The sequence below is a fragment of the Orycteropus afer genome, unplaced genomic scaffold, assembly GCF_000298275.1.
Source record: "Orycteropus afer afer isolate SDZICR_OR568_19922 unplaced genomic scaffold, OryAfe1.0 scaffold00216, whole genome shotgun sequence".
Taxonomy (NCBI): Eukaryota; Metazoa; Chordata; class Mammalia; order Tubulidentata; family Orycteropodidae; genus Orycteropus; species Orycteropus afer.
In genome coordinates, this window is record NW_006921803.1 from 247755 (window position 1) to 264255 (window position 16501).

Sequence of the window (16501 nt, forward strand, 5' to 3'; positions counted from 1 at the left end):
TGTGTAGAACTGAAAAAGCCTGGAGACTTTCTTTCTCCTTGTCTGTATTCCCAGAGTTCTTGTGATACAATGCCTGTGACACAACCCAGATGGGGTTCTTTGTATTCTTTTACATGTAAATAGCAGAGTAGATTTGCAATAATTAAGGACTTTTCTTTTTTTAATATCCGTTTACCCAAGGTAGTATGTGTCTACCCTCTAATTATTGTTTACCCTCCCTCCTCCAAGCATCCTGAGAATATTTCTTTTCTTTTTGTGAAACAATTTTCTTGGCTTTTTACAATAGTAGTCTCATACAATATTTGTCATTTTGTGAGTGACCCATTTCACTCACTATGATGTCCTCTAAGTTCATCCATGGTATGAGATGTCTTGCAGATTCTTTATTGTTCTTTAAAGTTGTTTTGTATTTCACTGTGTGTATGTACCACAGTTTGTTGATCTATTCATCCATTGATGGGCATTTTAGGTTCTTTCCATCTTTTTGTTATTGTAAATAGTGCTGTGATGAACACAGATGTGCACATATCAGTATTGCTTCTCTGCCTTTTGATTAAGATCAAGTATAGTATCTATTCTTCTCAGTTTAATATCTGATACATCCTCTCTCCACTGGGACTAGATTTTTTGAAAGTTCAATCCGACCTTTTCTGTATCTCTATCTCCCTCAGTAGGAGGAAATCAGAGAGCATAATTATGGACTCCAGCTCTTGAAGTAATTCTACCTTGAAGTAAATTCCTTCCCTGGCTAAATTTCAGTACCTTCATTGGTAAAATCAGGTGGCCAGGTCTTGCAAACTTGTTTGAGAACTAAATGCAATAGTAAAAGTTAAAGATGACCTTAATGCTTAGCACATGGAGGCACTTCAACTTACGCAATGTCCCTGGCTGGCCTGTTGTCATCCAGCCAATTCAGATTCATGTAGACTCTGTGGACTACAGAATAGAATAGTACCATAGGGTTTTCTAGGAAGCAATCTTTACAGAAGTAGATTGTCAGGCTTTCTCTCCATGGTGTCACTAGTCAGGTTTGAAGAGACAACTTTAGGTTAACAATCCATTTGCGTCACTAAGGGACCACTGCTGATACAGTTCTTCGTTATTACCTTTACAATTATACCCATTGTATGAGATTTTTTACCTTTACAATTATACCCATTGTATGAGATTGAAAATAGGATTCTGTTAGCAGAGAGAACCAAGACAATGGAAGGTAGTGTATATCTACTCTGCAATATTACTCTAAGCAGTTCAAGCCTCTGCCTCAGAACTTGAGCAGATCCTGCATTAAAAAACTAGAGCCATATTAAAGGACTTCACATCAGGTGTTTGGATAATCATGTTTGTTTACACTCAGTTCTTTGAAACAATTTTGTAGCATCAGCACAATATTATTCATAGAACAGAATTATGTAAAGATGATTAATGGAAGTCCTTATTCCATTATTCTTATGGAAGTAAGAGATCCAAAGCTCCATTAGTTTCAATCTTCTAATTCAAATTGAGACAGTATGGGAGAAGATAACGTCACTTTTACTTACTTACATAGCCCCATTACTTTGTGGTTGGTGAGAAATAGTCAAGGACCACCCAAAGGAAGATATCATACCATAAAGTTAATATATTCCTGTCATTTATTAGAATATATGGAATTTCACATTTCAAAAAATAAGAATTCTTGACTCCTAAAATATTTACTTTTATTAATATATGGTTCTTATTTTACTTTCTTGGGAATCAATAAAAAGAGTTAGCCTATCTCTATATTTATGATACATTTATCCTTTTAATCTTCATTTATAGATAGATCAATATATCCTAACATTTATTCTATATATTTCCTCACACATATTTCAAAATTTAAGGCAAGATCTAGATTGAGTTTTTGCTGTTGGACATATGAATTCATTTATATCAATTTACCCGGGGCTACGGTTGCATACTGTTATTGTCTGTGATCTAAACTCAACTGGAGTACCTGTTGATTTTAATATTACATATCAAGAAACATCAATCATTGCTGATTCAAATATGACAGCACTAAGGACCTCAATTAATTTTTCTGCCCTTATTGAAGCAGTTTCCTTCACAGTTTTTATGAATAGAGAGAACTTTTGCTTAACTAGCAGTTTTTCAGAGAATGACAGAGAATTCTCTTTATGGTGAGAAGCCAGCAAATAAAAGACCTAGTATTAAATGAAACTGCTTATTAGCTTATTTTTTCATATTAAGACACCATTTTCAAATAATGATAATAATGATAATGATAATAATAATAATAATAATATAGTTCCTTGTTCTGGAAACATTTTATTCTCTTTAATTTAGGTAACACAAATTTGTGATGGAAAAATTTTCAACTGGAAAATTCAATTTACCTTAAGCAACTCTCAGTAGCCTACATCAAGTACAATAAACTCTATTTCTTAATGCAGTTCCTGCTATTCATCCAAAACAATGTTTTCTAGATTCAATCTGTTCTATAAAAAAGAAAAAGCAAACAAGTGAGTTACTGAGAAGTTCAATATTTCTAAAAGGGATTACAGTTTCTAAGATTTATGCCTACTTAAAGGCCTTTCATTGTTAGGTTGATTGAGAAAATCTGAACAAAATGTGGTTGATTACTGGATCAAATTCTTCCATGCTAAGTTATCCAAATGCAACTCCTCAATGAAATCATGTGGTAGTGAAAATAAAAAGTTTAAAGAGATAAATCCTGCTCAACACAGTGAAGGTGAACTCACAATTTTGGGTACTGAATGTAGATGCATTCCCAGAAATATCCTGTGAATGTAGGAATTGGCATGTCCAGATTTCTGTAGCATAATATAGACAAATGGATAGTATGGCAGACAGGGACAGTGACCCCTTTAACTGTATAATCAAATGAATTGAGAAATCCCAAGAGAGAGTGAAATTCAGGGATTAAGAATTTAGATGGTATTGGTCTTTACTTGTGTGGTTGTTATGTTTGTGTGTCAACTTGGCTAGGCCTGGTTGAGTGGCTGGGGAGCTGGTGGTAGTTATTCCCCATGATGAGACTGGCAATCAACTCCATGGTGTGATCTACCACAAGCAGCTGAGTAGCAGCCTTAGGGATGTGGTCTGCTTCCTGTATATAAGGAGAAGGCTTGGGAATGGTCTCTAGCTTATGGCACGCTTGAACCCTGCATGTAGCTGTGTCATTGTTCAGCAGCCTGCTATGCTCTGCTGATCTTGGGACTTACGATGGACTTAAATTAATGGCCTGCCATGTGGTTTGGTAACATCGGGACTGTGCATTTTGACTTGTCAACCTTGAGGCTTCTCAGCCTCAGCAGCCAGCAGCTGTCTGAGTGAAGAAATGCCTCTAGCTCCAGTGGGCCGGGAGCAGGAGGCAGAGCTAGACCCAAGGTTGAGGAGCTTTCACCCAGCACCTAGAGCCTGGCATTTTGAACTTGGAGTTAAAGCCTCCAAATTGTAAGAATAAACTCCTGCTTGTTAAGTCCATCTCATTTGTGGTATATTGTTATCAGAGCAGCACTAGAGAACCAGAATAACTTGGTTCTGCCATTATTATTATCTATAAAAGGAAGCTAGAATATAGGGGATGGTCAATTAATATTTGTTAAATGAAACTTTTAGAATCATCTGCCTTTCCCATTTTGCTCTATTTTAGGAGAATCAACTAGAGTTAGACAATACAAAACCAAGAATTGTGCCTCTCCCACCATCCCTTCTCTGGAAGTGAGTGGTTCAAACCCACCAGATGCTTTGTGGGAGGAAGATAGGGACATCTACTTCGGTAAAGATTTACAGCCTCAGAAACCAGATTGGAATCTCTATGAGTCAGAAATGACTAGATGACAGTGAGTTTGTTTAGTTTTCTTTTCTCTTTCTAGCCTAGTGAGAAATGTGTAGGGTATACCTTTTACCTTCTTTTCCCAGTTTTCTAAAAAATGTAACCTGTGATATTTTTTCAAGGCTGAAAGAGTTAGGAAGATGATAGTGTAAAGTAGTAGCTTTTAATGAATGAATCAACGTGACTAATTTTTCCAATTCATAAGCTTTTTACTTTGGACTTGGAAATACAATCTGAAGGTGCTGGGTGTGATTCTCCTTCTGATATCACATTTTCAATTTTTGGCAATATCTGTCAATAGCTTATTTTAAAAGAGCAAAACTTTCTTTTTCCCCCCTATAAATGTTTGAATAAAGTTATGTTTGACTAAATAACCTACAGAACAAAAGACAACTATTTGGAAGTATAAAAGTGAGTTTTATAAAACTAAAAGGTACAAAAGCATAAGTAATGTTATCTGTGTGTAGTACAGAAAATAGAAATTGAATAAGACAGATGAGAACTCATGTCTCAAGGAAGAAAAAAACTAAAATAGTTAATGCTTGCAAGAATGTGGAGAGATTGAGACTCTCATACACTGTTGATGGGACTGTAAAATGATACAACCACTGTGGAAAGCAGTATGGTGATTCCTTAAAAAGTTGAAATTAGAAATACCATTTGGCCCAGGAATTCCATTACTAGGAGTTCCATTACTAAATAAGTGAGAGCCAGGACAAGAGCAGATATATGCACACCCATGGTTATCACCACACTATTCATAATAGCAAATGTTGATGAAATACCATAAAACATGGATGAACTTGGAGGACATTATGCTGAGTGAAATAAATCAATCACAGAAGGACAGATATTGTATTATCTGTTCACTATTGGAAAAAGTCAAGGCAAAGTTTATATATGGAGGGAAAGTTTCTTTCTTTGTTGCCAGAGATGGTAGGAGAGGACAGGGGTAGGAACATTGTTAGATAGATAGAGACAAGTATTGATTTGGGTAAAGAAAAGAGCAATATACCAAAAGTGAGTGATCAACATGGTGGCACTGAGGAAGAGGAAGACATAGACAAGTACATGGGAGGTACAGACAACAGAGATGAACCATTTTGCATGCACAGTAAGTACTGCATTGTCAATAATGACAAGCACTGATGTACAGGTGGATAGATGGGTGAACAGGCTGAATGATCAGGTATATCTAGGCACTGGGGCATATGCCCATGACCATGTGTAGGGTTGGCAGATGATGTTTCTACATGCATATTTGTAGGTGTTATAAGAATGTCCAGGTTTATAGTAGAGCTGACAAGGGGCAAAGTTGTGGTGGCTTCTTGGACGTAGCCAGCTACCCTGAGGAAGTGAGTAGTTGGACCTATGGACTAAGGACCATGATCACAGGGAACATCAAGCTCAATCAGCATAACATAGTACATAAAAACATTGTTCTACATCCTAGTTTGGAGACTAGTGAGTGGGAACTTAAAAGCTTGCAAGTGCCCATCTAGATGCAATGATGGATCTCTCCTCATCCAGAGCAAAAAAGAATGAAGAAAACCAAAGACACATGGAAACAATTAGTCCAATGGACTAATAGACCATGCAATCCTCAGCCTATATGACCACAAGACCAGAAGAACTAGATGATGCCTGGCTACCACTGTCAATCATTTGGAGGGGGATTGGAGCAAGGGATCCTGGATAGAATGGGAGAACAATGTAGAACAAAACTCAAAATCATAAAGAAATGACCAGCTCTTCTGATCTGATATAGCCTGGTGAGACCCCCCAAGACTATGGCCCTTAGTTACCTTTCAGGTTTGGAATTGAACCCACTCCCATGGCTTCTAGCCAAACAATAGACAGGCACATAGGGTGAACATTTCAATCAGGTAGATAAACTCTTTAGTATGATCTATCATGGGAGAACAGAAGGGCACTACTTATACAGGGAGATAGGTCAGGGAGCAGAAATGCATAGGAAAGAAGGACACAGGGAAGAGGTAATTACAGGGAGGAAGTGGGAAGAGAGCTGTTACAGTGTGGGGGATTGCAGTCAGTGTCATGAAACAAAATGTGTATGAACTGCTATAGGGAAGATGAATTTGCTTTATGAACTTTTACCCAAATCATAATATATATTTTAAAAAAAGTATTGATAATTACTAGTGATTGGGATGTGAAAGCTGGAAACAAAGAATATGCATCTGTAGATGAAAAATATCACCTTGGAGACAGAAATGACACTGAAGATTGTATGATAAGACCACTGACTTATTAATTTAGCTATTTTTTTTTTAAATGAAATAACCTACTCTAGTTTCATGACTGTTGATTTATATTAGTTTTTTAAAGCAGACAAATAAACTGTTTTTAATTTCTGCTTCTCTTTCATAATCCAAAGGAAGCATTTTCAGATTGAAGACAGTTTCCTTCTAATCATATTAATGAAGTTGATATATAGGGTGTGTGTGTATATATAACATGAATTAGTAGTCTATCAAATCTTGATATGTATTTATTTCTAAATATGTCTATGTATATGTGTCTATGTATTTGCTTGGTTATTTATTTTTAATAAAATAGTTTATTGAAAAATATCATGCACAGATGATATATAGAGAAATGAAAAATCTCTATGAGCCACACGGTCACAAAAGGGTTGGTATGCAATTGATTAAACTTTGACATATTAGTAGACTTGATCATCTTTATAATTCCTTCTAAATCTAAAATTCTATGATCATGAAAGCCATTTAAGAATAAACTAAACTTGGCCTTCAAGGAGCTCTGGTGGTGCAGTGGTGAAAGCACTTGGCTACTAACTAAAAGTCAGCAGTTTGAATCCACCAGCCAGTCCGTGGGAGAAAGATGAGGTAGTCTGCCTCCATAAAGATTTACAGTCTTGGAAACCCTATCAAACAGTTTTACTTTGTCCTATGGGGTCACTATGAGTTGGAATTGACTTAACGGCAGTGGATTTTTCAAACTAGGCTTCCAAATACAATCATCTTTGAGATAGTAATACCAGGAGAACTTTGATAAAGATAGTGACAAAAAGTTTTCATAGACGTGGTGCTTTTAGATTCATGATACCCATCTCAAGATAAGTACCAAAATGGATGTAGACAATCCAATTATACTAACTGGAACTTCTAATAGCTAGTGGGTAGCACCCTAAAAACACATGAGTAATTAAGACATTTTCTTCTCTTCAAATTAACAAAAGGAATTATTAAGCATCTATTGAAGATTCTGAAAGACAAATACTCCTCCAGATAAATATTAGATAATTTGTCTCAAAATCAGTGAGTACACAGTTAAGCAATGATACTTGTAATTATTATATATTCTGGTAATTTAAAACTATATTTATGAGTCTGGATGTATTTTGATATGCAGGCATTACTTGAGATTTCATGTATGCAAGATAGTGACTACTATATGTCTGCATTTCTGTGGCAATTTAGTGTACTTAACCATCATATTAAAATCCATATAAAGCTGAAACTCATTAGGAAAATATATTGTACTAGAGAACAATAAATGAATATTTTAATAACCATATACTTAATCTTCCATCTGTTTCCAAGACTGCAAGTGTATTTTGTTGCTATCAAATATTAAAGTTTAGTGCCTGGGGAAAAAGCAACCACAACAATAAAAATGTGCAGTTACTTAAAATGTGTCCTCAAACATTTTTTACTGTTTTTCTAATATAAGAGTCTTATACATTGGTAAGACCTCATGTTTACATGACTGAATAGAACAAGATTAAAACACATGGTAATGATAAAGGAAGTGAGAAATTCATGTCACTTAGTCAAAATGTGCCATATTCAAGAAGAATATAAATTTCAATTGCTGCTTGAAAGTGAAGCATGACTCAAGGACAGCAATAATGAGAAAGAAAAAGAAAAGAAAAAAAAATAAAAATAAACCCTGTGCTCATTTACGTTGTTGAGTATGTAATTTCATGCTTTACTTTTAAGGGATTTATTTTTTTTAAATAATCTAGTAATTTCTGAAGTTTCAATTAAATATATTTTAAAACATATCATAATTAAATTTAGAGAGTTAAACATATAGAAATCAGATTTTAGTTTTGTTGTTAGTATTCTCAAAGTTAGAATATGTGGTTTATATGTGCTTCAACAGTTTATATATTAGCACTAAACTCCAGAAGTCATCAGATATGCCCATTTAGTCATAGACAGAGCCTTAACACTGCCATTGCATTTACCACTTGGACAGGGTCAGCACAGAATATATCCTCATTGTAGGTAGGTAGACTCATATGAGGAAGGAAGAATCCAGGGGACTGAGCCAAACAGATTCAGTACCTCCCACAAGATATGTTACTCCACCTCTCTAGGGATGAAGGATCAGAGAGAGGCAAAAAATGTTAATTACAGTAGTCTTTCCTCCACTGCAAGAAAATAGCAATCATCCATGGAGTGATAACTTATATTATATACAGCTTATTTTGTTAAAAATACATTCAGAGATTTATCTTAATTTATTATCAAACCAAATTTTAAAAGTAGTTAGAATAAAGGTATTTTTTTAAAAAAATATGACAGAACAGGAAACCAAAGCATAGATTCTTGGCATAGGACTCTCGGTAAAAGTTATGGAATTACATGGATAGAAGAAGAAATAGAATTTGGATACTGGCATAAGAAAAGCATTTTGGCTACATGATTTCTTATTAATGCATCTTGATTGCATGTTTGATCACTTTTGGACTACAGAAGTTGGTAGAAATTTTCAATATCTTCATTTCTGGTGTCAGTGATGGTTGTACAAATTTGAATTATAATTGTATTAACTAGTCTTCCTTATAGACATATGGATATTATTCTACCGTTGGCAAATAGACCTTGAAATGTTCTTTTTGATGATGAATAAGACACCATTCCTCTTCAATTTGTCATTCCTGGCATACTAGATCATATGTTTGTGTGTTTTAAAATGACCAATAACAATCTCACTAATGTCTAGGATGTCAATTTTTATACCTTTCATTTCATTTTTAATGATTTCCAATTTTCTTGGATTTATATTTCACACATGCCATGATCCAATTGTTAATGAATGTTTGCAGCTTTTTCTTCTCATTTTGAGTCATGCCAAATCAGCAAATGTGGTTCCTGAAGTCTTTACTCTATTCGTGTCATTAATATTGACTCTGATTTGAGAAACTAATTCTACCCTAGTTGATAATTACTGTTGTTGTTGTTGTTGCTGTTATGTGCCTTCAAGTCGGACCTGACTCATAGCGATCCCTCCTTGGGTTTCCGAGGCAGTATCACTACGGAAGTAGATTGCCCAACCTTCCTTCCAAGGAGTGGCTGGTGTGTTTGAACTGCCAGCCTTCTGGTCAGCAGTCAAGTGCCTTAGGCACTATGCTACCAGAGCTCCTTTTGATAAGTACTAGTGATTGATAATTGCTGGTGATTAGGATGTGAAAGTTAGAAATAAAGAAGGATTGATAGTTGGTAAATATGGCCTTGGTGATAGAAACTATACCAGAAATCACATGATAGAATTTTGCAAAACCAGTGACTTCTTCATTGAAAATATCTTTTTTCAACAACATAATAGTGACTGTACACATGGATCTCACCAAATGTAATATAGAGGAATCAATACAATTAGATCTGCAGCAAAAGATGATGGAGAAACTCAATATCATCAGTAAGAACAAGGCCAGGGACAGACTGTGGAATAGACCATCAATTACTCATCTTCAGATTCAAGGTGAAACTGAAGAAAATTAAAGCAAGTCCATGAGAGTCAAGGTATGTCCCACCTGTATTTTAAGACCATCTCAAAAATAAATTTGATGCAATGAACACTAATGACTGAAGAGTAGATGAATTGTGGTATGCTATAAAGGACACCATACATATAAGAATACAAAAAAAATCACTTAAAAGACAGGAATGAATGAAGAGACCAAATTGAATGTCTAAAGAGACTCTAAAACTTCCTCTTGAATATGAAATAGCTAAAGTGAATGGAAGGCATGATGAAGTAAAAGAGCCGAACAGATTTCCAATGTTGGCTCAAGATATAAAGATAAAACACACTGTTTCAAACTTAGAAAGACAATAATAGCTTACAGAGTAACTTCAAAGAAAATTAATAAACCTAACCAAAATAAAAAATAAAAGAAGAAAATCTAAGTCTCAGTAAACATTAAAACAACAGAAACACGGGCAATAATAAAAAATACATTAAAATGAACTCAACACAGAAAAATATGTGTAACAAAGAAAACAAAACAACCAAAAACCCTGCAAAATTACAGTTGTAAGTTCATATCTATCAATAATTACACTAAAAGTAAATAAATTAAATCTACCAGTCACTATATAGAAATTAGCAGAATAGACAAGAAAACTAGACCCATCTACAAGAGACACACCTTAAATACACAGAAAAAAAAATACACTAAAAATCAAAGAACAGAAAAATATACATCAAGCAAATTAAAAAAAAAAAAAAAAAAACCTCACAGCCATTGAGTTGGATCCAACTCATAGTAACCTCTCCTTGGGTTTCCGAAGTGGTATCGCTGTGGAAGTAGATTGCAAATAGTGACCAAAAAGAGAGCCAAAATGGTAATATCAATCTTTGATAAAATAGACTTTCAGGCAAAAACCAGCATAAGACACAAGGAAGGACAGTATATAATGCTTAAAGGGACAATCCAATGTGGGCATAACTATAATAAATATTTACACATCCAATGAAAAAATATACAATCTAAATTTTAACAGAATTGAAAAGAGAAATAGCTTCCCATTGATAGTTGGTGACTTTATTCTACCACTTTTTGTTGAAGGACAGCACAATTAGAAAGAAACTCTAAAAAGATACAGATGATCTAAATGACACAATCAACCAACTTGACCTTACAGATGTATAAAGAACATTCCACACAGCACAGGCATGATATACAAAGGTAAATTTACTTTCCCCTGCACATGGAATATTCTCCAGAATAGACCATATGTTGGGCCACAAAGCAAGTCTCAATAGCTTTAAAAACATGAAAATAAAACCAAATATCTTCTCAGATCAAAATGTTTTAAAATTAGAAATCAACAACATGAAAAACAAGAATAGAAAAATCAAATGCATGGAAACTGAATAATACCTTGTTTAAAACTATGGAGTAACAGCAGAAATGAAATAATAATAAAAATTCTTGAATTACACAAGAATAAAAACACAGATACCAAAATCTTTGGGACACATCAAAAGCAGTGCTCACAAGAAAATTTATAGCAATAAACACACACATCAAAAAAGAAGAAAGATACAAAATCAGTATATTAACCCAATGTCTACAACAGTTAGAAAAAGACCACATAAAAAGCTCACACTCATCAGAAGAAAGGAAATAATAAAGATTTGAGAAGAGAGAAATGAAACAGAGAACAAAGAATCAAATAACTACAGCAGAAAATACACACACACACACACACACAGAATCAACAAAGCTAGGAATTAGTTCTTTAAAAGGATGAATAAAATTAACAAACTATTGCCAATTGTAACAAAAGAAAGGAAGAAAAAGATTCAAATAAATAAAATAAGAAATGAAATAGACAATATCACAATAGAACTGTTGTCGTTGTTGTTATGTGCCGTCGAGTCAAACCCGACTCATAGCGACCCTCCTTGGGTTTCCAAGGCAGTATCACTATGGAAGTAGGATAGCCCAACCTTCCTTCCGAGGAGTGGCTGGTGGGTTTGAACCGCCAGCCGTCTGGTTAGCAGGCAAGTGTCTTAGCCACTATGCTACCAGAGCTCCCAATAATAGAACTAGCAGATAAAAACAATAATAGCAGAATATAATGAAGAACTGTACTCTAACAAATTAGAAAACCTAAAAGAATGAATTTCTAGAAACACACTACCTACCCAAACTAACACAATCTGAGGTAGGAAATTTGAACAGACCCATCACAAAAAGAAGAAATTGAATAGATCATAAAACAGCAACAGTAATAAAAAAATCTCATCCAGAAGGCTTCACCTGTGAGTTCTACCAAGCATTCAGAGAAGAGTTGTCATTAACTCTAGTAAAACTATTCTAGAAAATAAAGAAGTATGGAATGCTCTCAAGTTTATTCTATGAGGCAAGCATGAATCTGATCAAACCAGGTAAAGAAACAACTTAAAAACAAAATTATAGATTAATATCCCTCATGAAAGTGTGTTGTACTAGGAAGTGGGAGCCAGCGGCAGGCCAGAATAGCTATGGCAGGCCAGGAAGCTGGAGCCAGCGGCAGCTTGGAACAGCTAGAGGAACCAGGAAAGTGGGATTGGAGCTGTTTGGAACAACTAAGGGAGACAAATTTGTCTGTCAGTTTGTTATACTTTGGTGACTTGCATGTTGCTATAAGACTGGAGGCTATGCTACCAGTGTTTCAATTGCCAATGGAGTTACCCATAAAAGACAGGTTTCAGTGAAGTTTCCAGACTAAGACAGACTCAGAAGAAAGAAGAGACCATTGACTTCTCAAAGAATTGACCAGTGAAAACCTTATGAATAGAAGTGAAACACTGTCTCATATATTACTGAAAAACTGTATGAGTAGCCCTGAAACATTGTTGGATATAGTGCTGGAAGACAAGCCCCTCAGGTTGGAAGACATTCAAAATATGACTGGGGAAGAGCTGCCTCCTCACAGTAGAGCCAACCTTAATGATGTGGATGGAGTAAAGCTTTTGGGTCCTCCATTTCCTGGTGTGGCATGGCTCAAAATGGGAAGGAACAGCTGCAAACACCCATTAATAATTGGAACATGGAATGTATGAAGTATGAATCTAGGAAACTTAGAAGTTGTCAAAATGAAACGGAACACATAAAGATCGATATCCTAGGCAGCAGCGAGCTGAAATGGACTGTTTGGTCATTTTGAGTCAGACAACCGTATGATCTGTTATGCTGGGAATGACAAAGGAATGGTGAGGCATTCATCATCACAAAGAATGTTTCAAGATCTATCCTGAAGTAAATGCTGCCAGTGATAGAATAATATCCATATGGCTACAAGGAAGGTCAGTTACTACTATTATTCAAGTTTACGCACCAACCACCAAAGCCAAAGATGAAAAAATTGACATTTTAACCAACTTCCACAGTTTGAAATTGACCAAACATGCAATCAAGATGTGATGATTATTGTTAGTGATTGCAATACAAAATTATAAACAAAGAAGTATCACTGGTAGTTGGAAAATATGGCCTTGGTGTTAGAGATAATGCTGGAGATTACATGACAAAATTAGCAGAACCATTGCCTTATTCATTGCAAATACTTTCTTTCAACAACACAAGTGGAGGCTATACACGTGCACTTTGCCACATGGATTGCACAGGAATCAGATTGACTACATCTTTGGCAAGAGCCAATGGAGAAGCTCAGTATCTTTTACCAAATCAAGGCCAGGAGCTGATTTTGGAACCAACCATCAAGTGTTCATAGGCAAGTTCAAATCGAAGTTGAAGACAATTAAAACAAGTTCACAAGAGCCAAAATGTGACCTTGATTATATCCCTCCTGAATTTCGAGACCATCTAAGGAATAGATTTGATGCATTGAAGACCAATGACAGAAAACCAGAGGAACTGTGGGATGACATCAAGAACATCATCCATGAAGAAAACGAAAGGTCATTAAAAAGACAGGAAAGGAAGAAAACAACAATGTAGATGTTAGAAAAGACTTAAACTTTCTCATGAATGGAGAGTAGCTAAAACAAATGAAGAAATGATGAGATAAAAGCGCTGGACAGAAGATTTCAAAGAGCAGCCTGAGAAGACAAAGTCAATTATTATAATGGATTGGAGTTAAAAAACCAAAAGGAAAGAACATATTGGGTATTTCTCAAGCTGAAAGAATTGAGGAAGAAATTTAAGCCTTGAATTACAATATTGAAAGATCTTATGGGCAATATATCGAATGATTCATGAGACATCAAAAGAAGATGGAAGGAATACACACAGTCACTGTACCAAAAAGAAATGGTCAATGTTTATCCATTTAAGGAGGTGGCATACGATCAAGAACCAATGGCATTGAAGGAAGAAGTTGAAGCTGCACTGAAGGAAATGGAGATAAAAAAGGTTCTAGGTATTGACAGACTACCCATTAAGATCTTTCAAACAATGGATGCTGTGCTGAAGGCACTCACTTGGATGCTAAGGGATTTAGAAGGCAGCTACCTGGGCAATTGACTGGAAGAGATACATATTTGTACCTATTGCAAAGAAAGGTGATCCTACAAATGTGGACATTATCAAGCTTTAATTATCAAATATTAATTATCATTAAAAATTCATGCAAGTAAAATCTTACTGAAGATGATTAAAAAATGGTTGCAGCCGTATATTGACAGGGAACTTCCAGAAATGCAAGCTGGATTCAGAAGAGGACTTAGAATGAGGGATATCATTGCTGACGTCAGATGGACCTTGGCAGAAAGCAAAGAATACTAGAAAGATGTTTACCTGTGTTTTATTGACTATGCAAAAGCATTCAATTGTGTGGATCATAGCAAATTATGGATAACATTGAGAATAATGGGAATTCCTGACCATTTAATTCTACTCATGAGGAACTTGTACAGAGACCGGGAGGTCGTTGTTTGAATAGAACAAGAGATACTGCATGGTTTAAAATCAGGAAGGGAGTGCATCAACATTGTATCCTTTCATCATACTTATTCAATTTGTGTGGTGAGCAAATAATCCAAGAAGCTGGACTGTATGAAGCAGAACGTGGCAGCAGGATTGGAGGAAGACTCATTAACAACCTGAGATACACAGAAAATACACATTTGCTTGATGAAAGTAAGGAAGACTTGAAGCTCTTACTGATGATGATGGAAGACTATAGTTTGCAGTATGGATTGCACCACAACATAAAGAAAATAACAATCCTCAGAACTGGACCAATAAGCAGCATCATGATAAATGGAGAAAAGATTGAAGTTGTCAAAGACTTCAAATTTCTTGGTTCTACAGTCAACACCAATGGAAGCAACAGGCAAGACATCAGATGATATATTGCATTGGGCAAATCTGCTGCAAAAGACCCCTTTCAAGTGCTGAAGAGTAAAATATCTCCTTGAAGATTAAGGTGTGCCTAACCCAAGCCATAGTATTTTCAATCACCTCATATGCATGTGAGAGCTGGACAATGAATAAAGAAGACTGAAGAGGTTTCTGTGCTTTTGAGTTGTGGTGTTGGTGAAGAATACTGAAAGTACCATGGACTTCTAAAAGAACTAATAAATCTCTCCTGGAAAAAGTGCAGCTGGAATAGTCCTTGGAAGCAAGAATGGCCAGACTTCGTCTCACCTACTTTTGTCATTTTTTCATAAGGGATCATTCGGTGGAGAAAAATATCATGTTTGGTAAAGTGGAAGGCCAATGAAAAAGGGGAAGGCCCTCAACAAGATGGATTGACACAGTGGCCACAACAATGGGCTCAGGTATAGCAAGGATCATAGCGACCCTATGTACACACACAGGACCAGGCAGTGTTTCATTCTGTTGTACATAGGGTCGCTATGAGTCAGAGAAGATTTGACAGAACCTAGCAACAACAACAACAACATCCCTCATTAATATAGATGTAAAATTTCTTAGCAAAATCCTACCCAAAATAATCCAACAACATTTCAAAAAATGTAGTACATCAAGACCAAGTGGGATTCATAGAAACTACATAAGGATGGTTCAAAATTAGAAAGATAAAGTAATTTACTATGTAAACAAAACAAAGGAAAAGAACCATATGATCATATTAATCCTTGCAGAAAAATAATTGGAGAAAATCCAACATCCATTCCTGATATAAAAATGCTCAGCTAAAGAGGAATACAAGGCAAATTCCTCAACATAATTTACAACATATATACAAAGCCAACAGCCAACGTTAATCTCAATGCAGAGACTAAAAACACTTCCTTTGAGAATGGAAACTAGACAAGGGTGTCATTTATCACTGCTTTTGTTCAATGTTGTGTAGGAAGTCCTAGCCAGAACAATAAGGCAAAAAAGAATAAAGAATATCCAAATTGGCAAAGAAGTAAAACTCTCTATTTGCAGATGATATGATCCTATGCCTAGGAAATTCCAGAGACTCAACAAGAAAACTATTGACACTAAAAGGAAGATTTAACAAAGTGGCAGAGTTCAGAGTTTGCATACAAAAATCAGTCAGATTCCCCTACACTAAAAAAGGAACTCTGAAAAGGAATTCAGGGAAAACAGTATCATTTACAATAGCTACCCAAAAGATGATCTGAGATACGCAGACGATACAACTTTGCTTGCTGAAAGTGAGGATGACTTGAGGCCCTTCTGATGAAGGTTGAAGAATACGGTCTGCAGTATTGATTACGTCTCAATATAAAGAAAACAAAAATCCTCACAACTGGAACAATGAGCAGCATCACAATAAATGGAGAGAAGATTGAGGTTGTCGAAGAATTTACATTGCTTGGTTCTATAATCAATACCAATGAAAGCAGCAGGCAGGACATTAGAAGACATGTAGCACTTGGGAAAGTCAACCGCAAAGGAACTGTTTCAAGTGCTGAGGAGCAAGGATGTCTCCTTGAGGACTAAGGTGC

The 16501-nt window shown here is 35.6% G+C and overlaps 1 pseudogene; it reads left to right on the top strand.

The window, feature by feature from the left end:
- Positions 1-533: 533 nt before the first annotated feature.
- Positions 534-650, top strand: LOC122150732 (annotated as a pseudogene).
- The last annotated feature ends 15851 nt before the right edge of the window (positions 651-16501 follow it).